Raw genomic sequence first — 10126 nt, forward strand, 5'->3', positions numbered from 1 at the left:
GGCTGCTCAGCTCGGGCTGACTCGAACCACTGTTGCTCAGAGCTCAAACTCTTGAGCGAGCTCTTAACCAACTGAGCCACTCAGCCGGCCCTCTATGTAATGTTTTTTAAACAGTTCTTTGCATGTATTTTTTATTACATACCTTACAAAACAGGCCCGAGAGTAGAAATATTCAAAGATGGAAAGATGAAGTACATGTTAAAAATCATACTGTTTAGTGAAAGTTGATGGCTGTCATAACTGGAAAAGATACTTGTCAGAGGTAGATTCTAAAGGAAGAAGTGTGTCTTTGATTGCATTTATTAAATGATGGCACTTTCCAATCCCATTCACCACCATGCAAAGGCTTTCAATTGAAATTAAAAGCTAGTAAATCGAGTAAACAAAATGCAAGTATTGACTATTAGATCGTCTCCACAACCATTTGAGTGAGTTATCATTATCCCCATTTTCAGATGGGAAACAGAGGCCCAGAGAGGTAAAATAACTTGCTAGGGTCACAGAACTGGGAACCCAGGCAGTCTGGGCCCAGAGTCTGCTTAACTGTCACCGGTCCTGCCTCTGTTACAGGCACTATGCCGAGCCCTGGGGGGAAGATAGAAGACGTGCAGGGCTTACTAAGAAGACACCGGGGAGGGTGGTGCTGGAAGGAGAAGTCCGGGGTTTACTCCTCAGCCCTCCAGAGAGTTTTTTCCACCTTGCAGTGACCAGCAAATCTTACCCAGTGCTCTCAGTTCTTTGTCCCCCTTCAGTATCCCTGGAGATAGCACCCCCAGAAATTGTCCCCCTCATCACTTTTGAGGATCTCAAGGCATTTAGTAGAGAAGGGGCTTGTCACCTTCACTCCCACTGAGGGGGGGCGGCCTGGTCTTCTGCTTCTTCAGTGGGTCACCTCCCAGGTGTGCACTCCAGCCTCCCAAGCTGATACCTTCCTGTCTGTGGTTACCTTAGAAACAGCTTTCTCCCATCAACACCCCTGTAGCTGAGACAAACTGAATAACAGGGAAGGTGCCAAGATAAATTGTAAAGGAAAATGTGTGAAAGAAAACCAGTTTTAGATTGAAGGCTAATATTTTGGGAAGTTGGATATGTATGTGTGTCATTTTTTTCCCTCAAATAAGTAAAAGTTCCCAGGATCAAATGTGAGATACAAAAAAGGTGAGATGCTAAAGCTAAGATTTAAAAAAAAAAAACCACAAAAACTTGCCCAAAGCCGGCTTTAAAAAGTAAAAAATGTCCTTTAAAATAAAAAAATTGACATACAATAAATTACACATATTTAAAATGTATAACCTGATAAGTGTTGACACGTATACAAACATGAAACAATCACCACAATCAAGATAACGAATATATTTATTACCTCAAAACGTACTTTTGCTCTGTTCTAATTCTTCCCTCCCACTGAATCTCCTCCCCTCCTTGTAGTCCTGGGGTGATCGCTGACCTGCTTTTTGTTCCTGTAGTTCACGTTTTTTAGAACTTTATAAAAACGAGATAATAGAGCATGTGTTCTTTTTTGTATGACTTTTACTCAGATTCCTCTATGTTGTCAGGTATAGAGTATATCTACTCATTGCTGAATGGTATTTTTAAAATTTCAATTTCTAGTTGCTTACTGCTAAGCCAAATATGGTTCTTTTTGTATATTGATCCCGTATCCTGCAATTTTGCTAAACCCATTTATTTTGTAGATTCCATCAGATTTTTTGTTTAGATGATCATGTTGTCTGAGAATAAAGACAATTTTACTCCTTCCTTTCCATATGTATTTCTTTTTCTTGTCTTATTGTGCTAGCTAGAACCTCCAGGGTAATGTTGATAGAACTGGTAAGAGCAAACATCCTTGTCTTGTTTCTGATCTTAGGGAAGAAAGCATTTATTTTTCCACCATTAAATATGATGTTATCTGTAGGTTTTTCATAGATGGTCTTCTATCAGATTGTGGAAGTTCTATTCCTAGTGTGCTGAGGGTGGTTGTTTTTTGGTGTTAGATAAGATGTTTGTATTTTATCAAATTCTTTTTCTGGATTGATTGAGATGATCATATAGTTTTTCTTGTTTAGTCTGTTGATATTGTGGATTTTCAATGAACCAGCCTTGAATTTCTGGGATAAATACCACCCGGTTGTGATATTTTAATCTTTTTATATATTGTTTGATTTGATTTGCTAAAATTTTGTTAAGAATTTCTACATCTATGTTCATTACTCTGTCAATTTGTTTTCTTGTAATGTCCTTGTCTGGTATTGAATAATGCTGACTTTATAGAATGAGTTGTAAAGAATTCCCTCCTCTTCAATTTTCTGGAAGAGTTTGTATGGAATTGGCATTATTTCTTATTTAAATGTTTTATAGAATACCCCCCTGATGAAGCCATTTGGAGGGATTTTCTTTGTGGGAAAGTTTTTAACTACAAATTCAATCTTTTTCGTAGCTATAAGGCTACCTGGGTGATTTTTTTTCTTGAGTGAGCTTTTACAGATCCAATTTGCAAAGAATTTGTCCATTTTATCTAAGTTGTTGAGTATATGGGCATACAGTTATTTATAATATTCCCTTATTATCTTTTTAATATATATAAAACCTAGAATGATGTCTACTCTCTCGTTACTGGTATTTGTCATTTTTTCCCCCAACCAGTCTGACTATAGATGCATAAATTTTATTAATCTTCTCAAATAACCAGGTTCTGGGTTCATTGATTTTTGTTTTATTGATTTCTGATCTGATCTGTATTGCTTCTGCTTACTTTGGATATCGCTTGCTCTTTTATAGTTTCTTAAGATTGAAGCTGAGGACATTAATTTGAGATTTTGCTTTTTTTCTAATATAGGCATTTCCACATTATAAATGTCTAAGTACTGTTTTACCTACAAGCCACAAATTTTGATATATTGTGTTTTCATTTTTATTCAGTTCAAACACATGGTTTATTTAAAAGTGAATTATTTCGTTCCCAAATATTTGGGGATTTTCCAGATATCTTTCTGTTTCTAATTTCTACATTGTTAACTACATTGTTACAGAAATATTTTGTATGACTTGAATTCTTTTAAATTTATTGAGACTTGTTTTATGACACTGAATATGGTCCATCTCGGTAAACGTCCCATTAATTATTTTGCTGTTGGGTGGAATGCTCTATAAATGTCAATTAGGTCAGTTTGGCTCATAGTGTTGGTCAAACCTTCTTTCCTCTGTACTTGTTCTATCAATTATTGAGAGAGGGAGGGAGGGAGGGAGAGGGAGAGTGAGAGAGAGATTGAACTATAATTATGGATTTGTCTGTCCTTTCAGTTCTATCTGTATTTGCTTCATGTATTCTTGTAATACTGGCCTCATGGAATTAATTTAAAATATTCCTTTTTTTTTTTTTTTTGGTGGGAAAAGAACTTGAGAAGGATTGGTATTAATTCCTCTTTAAATTTGTGTAGCATTCACCAGTGAAGCCATCTGGTCCTGGGCTTTTCTTTGTTGGGAAATTGTATTAATCTGCTTAGGCTGCCAGAACAAAATATTATGACTGGATGGCTTAAACAACAGAAATTTATTAATATTTCTCAGTTCTGGAGGCTGGGAGTCCAAGATCAAGGTACCAGCCTGGTCAGGTTCTGGCGAGAGCCCTCCTCCTGGCTTGCAGATGGCGGCTTTCCCCGTGTGTCCTCACATGCTGGAGAGAGAGTGCGAGGGTGCTGTCTGGTGTCTCTCAGAAGGGCACTAACTCCATTATGAGGACCCCACTGTCATGACCTATCCAAACCTAATCACCTCCCAAAAGCTCCACCTCCAAATTCCATCACATTGGGGCTAGAGTTTCAACATATGAATTTTGGGGGACACAATTCAGTCCATAGCAGGGGGTTTTTGATTACCGATTCAGTCACCTTACTAGTTACAAGTCTATTCAGAGTTCTTATTTCTGGGTCAGCTTTGGTAGTTTGTGTATTTCTAGGAATTTGTACATTTCATCTAGGTTATCGAATTTATTGGCACACAATTTTTCATAGTATTCTACCATAATCCTTTTATTTCTGTAAAGTTGGTAATGTCCCACTTTTATTTCTGACTTTAGTTATTTGAGTTCTCATTCTCTCTCTCTCTCTCGCTCTCTCTCTTGCTCTCTCATCTATCTAGCGAAAGGTTTGTCAATTTTGTTGCTCTTTTTAAAGAATCACATTTTGGCTTCTGTTATGGACTGAATGTTTGTGTCCCCCCAAATTCGCACGTTGAAGTGTAATTTCCAATGTGATGGTTGTTGGAGGTGGGGCGTTTGAGACGCAATCAGGCCATGAGAGTGTAGCCTCATAAATGGCACTGGTGCTCCTATAAGGACAGCCCAGAGAGTAGCTAGCTCTCCCTTTCTACCATGTGAGGACACATGGAGAAGGCGGCCACGGACAACCAGAAAGAGGGCTCTTGCCAGAACCTGACCAGGTTGGTACCCTGATCTTGGACTCCCAGCCTGCAAAAAGGAGAGAGAAATTTTTATTGTTTAAGCCATCTAGTCTCTAGTAGTTTTTGATAGCAACCCACATTGACTAAGATGGTTTCACTGACTTTAGTTTTTCATTCCCTCTTTGATTTAGCTCACTCTAATCTTTGTTATTTCTTTCCTTCTACTGCTTTGGGTTTAGTTTAGTCTTCCTTTTCTAGTTCCTGATGATGTACAGGTACATTTTTATGATTTTTATGATTTACTTTTATGTCTCTTACTGGCTTATTAGCTGTAATGTTTGTTGTGCTGTTACAATATGCATATTTATTTCATCATTGACTACCTTCAAGTGATGATATCCCACTTCACACATAATAATCTCCCAGCTTCTGTGCTATTGTTAACATACATACATTTTACTTCTACACGTGTTGTAAATCTTACAGTACATTGTTATTTTTGCTTTAAACAATGGATTGCCTTTTAAAGAGATTTAAATAACAAAATGAGAAGTGTTCGTATTTACCTACATAGTAACTATATCTGGTGATCTTCATTCCTTTGTATAGATTGAAATTTTCATCTGGTACCATTCTTTCTGCTTGAAACATTTAATATTTTTTGTTGTGAAGATCTGTTAGCGATGAATTCTTTCAACATTTTTTATATCTGGAAACATTGCTATTTCATTTTTGAAGGACGTTTTTACAGGGTAAGGGGGTTCTAGGTTGACATTTTTTTTCTCTTTCAGTTTAAAGATGTTGTTCTCCTGTCTTGCATTTTTTTATGATGAGAAATCTGCTGTCATCTCTATTCCATTCCTCCGTGTGCAATGTGTCTTTTTCCCTCCGGCTGTTTTTTTTATGTCTTCTCTTTATCACTTGCCTTAAACAGTTGGATTATGATGTGCTTGTAGCTTTCTTCTAGTTTCTTGTGGTTGGGGTTCATTGAGCTTCTTGGGCTGGTGGGTTATAGTTTTCATTAAATTAAATATAATCTTTGTTTTTACCCAAATCATCACTCTTTCTTCATTCCTTTGTGTAAATCCAGATTTTTATCTGGTATCATTTTTCTGCCAGAAGCACTTCCTTGAACATTTCTCGTTGTGTAGGGGGTTCACTGAGCGTCTTCAATCTGTGGGTTACAGTTTTCATTTCATTTGGAAATTTTTGGTTCGTTATTTCTTCAGCTCTTTTGTCTATCCCCATCTTCCTCTCCTTTGGAGACCACTCTTGTACATGAGGCCACTTGAAATATAATATCTATAGTTTACTGATACTCTTTTTTCAGCCTTTTTACACTTCGTTTTGGACAATTTCTATTGCTAGTCTACAAATCCACTAGTCTTTTCTTCTGCTATGTCTGATTTGTTGTTAATCATAGCCAATATAGTTTTGATCTCAGATAATGTAGTTTTCATTCCGAGAAGTTCAATTAGGTTCTTCTAAAAAAAATCTCTTATCTATATTTAATATGCTCAGTCTTTTCTCTAGCTTCTTGAACATGTAGAATACAGTTATAATAACTTTTTGTCTATTCTATCATGTGTCATTCTGGGTCAGTTTCAATGGATCGATATTTCTCCCCATTATGGACCATAATTCCCTGCTTCTTTGCATGCCTGGCAATCTTTTATTGGACACCAGATGTGGTGAGTTTTACCTTGTTGGGTGCCAGATAGTNACTCTTTCTTCATTCCTTTGTGTAAATCCAGATTTTTATCTGGTATCATTTTTCTGCCAGAAGCACTTCCTTGAACATTTCTCGTTGTGTAGGGGGTTCACTGAGCTGCTTCAGTCTGTGGGTTACAGTTTTCATTTCATTTGGAAATCTTTGGGTTCGTTATTTCTTCAGCTCTTTTGTCTATCCCCATCTTCTTCTCCTTTGGAGACCACTCTTGTACATGAGGCCACTTGAAATATAATATCTATAGTTTACTGATACTCTTTTTTCAGCCTTTTTACACTTCGTTTTGGACAATTTCTATTGCTAGTCTACAAATCCACTAGTCTTTTCTTCTGCTATGTCTGATTTGTTGTTAATCATAGCCAATATAGTTTTGATCTCAGATAATGTAGTTTTCATTCCGAGAAGTTCAATTAGGTTCTTCTAAAAAAAAATCTCTTATCTATATTTAATATGCTCAGTCTTTTCTCTAGCTTCTTGAACATGTAGAATACAGTTATAATAACTTTTTGTCTATTCTATCATGTGTCATTCTGGGTCAGTTTCAATGGATCGATATTTCTCCCCATTATGGACCATAATTCCCTGCTTCTTTGCATGCCTGGCAATCTTTTATTGGACACCAGATGTGGTGAGTTTTACCTTGTTGGGTGCCAGATAGTTTGGCATTCCTGTATATGTTCTTGAATTTTGCTATAGAGCACAGTTAAGTTTCTTGGAAATAGTTTGACTTTTTAGGTCCTGCTTTAACTTTGTCAGGTGGAATCGGGACAGTATTTACTCTAGAGTTGATCCCACCCACCCCCACATGCGCTCTATGGACCCTCTGTGTACTCTATTTGATGTCCTGTGAATTATGAGATCTTTCACTTTGGCTGTAGGAACAGGCACCATTTCCGGCTCTGTGTGAGTTTCAAGGACTGTTCTTTCTAATCCTGTCAGGCAGTACTTTTCTCAATCTAGGGTAGTTTCCTAACTGATGTAAATAAACTCAGCTGAACACTCCAGGAGACCCTGTGTGAACCTCTGGTGTCCTGCCTCCGTGCAGCTTCTCTCTGATACCATGGCCTCTGACCTCTAGCCCCCCAGACCCCCAGCCCTCTAGCCCCCTGGGGCTCCAGCTTGTCCCCTGAGCCCTGGGAGACCACTGGGCTCCCCTGAGTTCCCACTCCCTGTGCCTCGGCCTGAAATCCTTGTCCAGGAAGAAAGCTGGAGCAACTGTTGGACGGACCTCATTCGTTTCCCATCTCCCAGGAATCCCTACCCTTCACTGTCTGGTGTCTCATGTCTTGAGAACTCTTGTTTCATATATTGTGTCTATTTTTTAGCTGTTTTGGTTGAAACCACTGAATTCAGTCCGTCATTCCATCTGGGCTAGAAGCAGAAATTCTGGCTTGCCCTTTATCTTCAAACTTAAACCCCAACTCTATACTTAAAATTTGAAAAATTTTTTTCGTTGGTAGAATTAAATTTTAAAGGAAGGCTTATCTTACTGCCATTTTAGAAGGGCGGAGGAGGGGGTGCTTTTCCCCCGCTGTGGACTCTTGAGCCAACTCTCTGGGTTTGAATTTTGGGTCCCTCAGGCTTCAAGATTTTAAGCTGTGTCACCTTGGGCAAGTGAATTAATTTCTCTATGCCTGTATCTACATTAAAATATAGATATAATAATACCTACCTTGTAGGGTTGTTATGAAGATTAAATGAGTTAATAATTGTACATTACCTGACACACAGCAGGTGATTATTAAATGTTAGCTGTCCTTATGTATGAAGAGTGCAAACCTGTGCGACCAGACTGGCTCGGTCAGTGTGGGGTAGAGATCACTGGGAAGCCATGAAACATGAGATGGGCGAGGTGGGTGGGTGCAGTGGAATAGGCTGAAGATGGGGCCAGTGGGTTTAGTTGGCATAGGATGGGCCAGTAAGCACATGAAAAAATGTACAACCTCTCTAAGGAGGGTCCAAATGAAAATAAGATGCTGTTTACTAATAAATACCAAATTGGCAAGGCTATACCAAATACCAAATGAGAAAAATGAAATAATCTGGTGTGAGCAAGAAGGGCTCCATGCAACAGAAACTCTCGCTGAGTGAATAAAGTCTAATTCATTTTTACTTTTTGGGGGATAATTTGGCAGTATAAATAAAAAGCCTTAAAGTGGACATACAGAGCGTGTCAAAAAAATGTACACACATTAAAAAAAAGAAAAAACTATTAAAATTGTAATACTCAACATATACCCATAATAAAAGATGACTACAAGTCATGTGTATACATTTTTTTGGCAGCCACAGTATATTTTTCCTCAGCTTTATAGAGATATAGTTTACATATAACATAAATTTAAGGTGTACAATGTAATGATTTGATATATATATATATATATATATATAGTGAAATGCTTACCAAAATAAAGTTAATTGATACATCTTTTACCTCACATAATTAACATTTTGTTGTCGTTATAGTGAGAACATTAAAAATCTGCTCTCTGGACCAGCCAAGTGGCGCGTTGGTTAAGAGTTGGCTTGGGACGCCAGCTCTGAGCAGCAGGACCCGGGTTCAGATCCCACATGTGGGCCAGTGACACTGCACCCTCTACAGCTAAGATGGTGAACAACAGCTCAACCTGGAGCTGGGCTGCTGTGAGTCGCCGACGATGGCGTAGGCTGCAGCCCCTGCTGCAGTGGGCTGCCATAAGCTACCGTGAGTGGCCAGCAGCCAGCGTGAGCGGCCGGCAGCCGGTGCGAGCTGCCAAGAGCTGCCGTGAGTGGCTGTCCAGAGGCTGGCGACCGATCTGCCTCACCTGGGAAGAGCTCAATGATAATGCCAACATGGGCCAGTGAAGCAACATCCTCCACAACTAGATGGAAGAACAAAAGGACAGCAACTTGTCTGTTCCCCTCCCCCAATTCCCCAATAAAATCTTAAAAAAAAAAATCTGCTCTCATAGAACTTTCAAGTACACAATACAATATTGTTAACTATAGTCACCCATGCTGTACAGTATTCCCGGAACTTATTACCTTGATAACTGGAAGTTTGTGCCCTTTGACCTTCCCCATTTCCACACCCCCCTGGTAACCACCATTCTACTCTGTTTCTATGAATTCAATGTTTTTAGATTACATATGTAAATGAGATCATATGGTATTTGTCTTTCTCTGACTTATTTCATTTAGCATAATGCCCTCAAGGTCTATCCGTGTTGTTGCAAATGGTTGGATTTCCCTCTTTTTTATGGATGAATAATATTTCATTCTATTGAGCATCTCTTCTGACCCACTGATCCTCAAGGGTGTTCACTGTCACAGCATTATTTATACTAATGAAAAATTGGAAAAATGCCTGACAGTATAAAACAATTGAATTACAGCCCAACTATATATTCTGGATGATTATTAGGCATCCCAATTTTGTAAAACAAAACAAGAAACACAAAAATATTTCTATGCACACATGTGCACGCACACGCACACACACATGGCTATTAGGCAACACATCCAAATGTTAATATTATTTCTGGTTATTGGAATGACCCAATTCCAATGGGGGGAATTTCCCACACCAAGCAATTCTCCAACACCAGTTGGGTCCTATAATTCACTCCATCCGACACTGTTGTAAACATTAACATACACGGAGCCGCTTTAGAATGGAGTGGGAGCTGCCATGCTGCAGGGACCGCCCTTGCACATCTGGGATGTTAAAACAGGGCAAGATAACCTTCAGATGGGCCTATGCAACCCACACTCCAAAGAACTGTTTGCAAAGAGTTATTATGGCTACTGGGCTGAAAAAATTTCACATTGTTTAGAATTAACATCACTATGTCAGCTTATCTGCACCAATAGCAATGTTTTCCTTCTACGGATGGAATTGTTCCCCCTCCCTTTCTCATGAACACCCCTTGCCTTTGCCTCCTCATCCGAGCACTATTTGGGCTTCTGCCTGAATGAGTGCTTCCTGAATAGCGATTCATATTGATCTCAAATCAATGC

This window comes from Hipposideros armiger, unplaced genomic scaffold (assembly GCF_001890085.2).
Source record: "Hipposideros armiger isolate ML-2016 unplaced genomic scaffold, ASM189008v1 scaffold_378, whole genome shotgun sequence".
Classification (NCBI taxonomy): domain Eukaryota; kingdom Metazoa; phylum Chordata; class Mammalia; order Chiroptera; family Hipposideridae; genus Hipposideros; species Hipposideros armiger.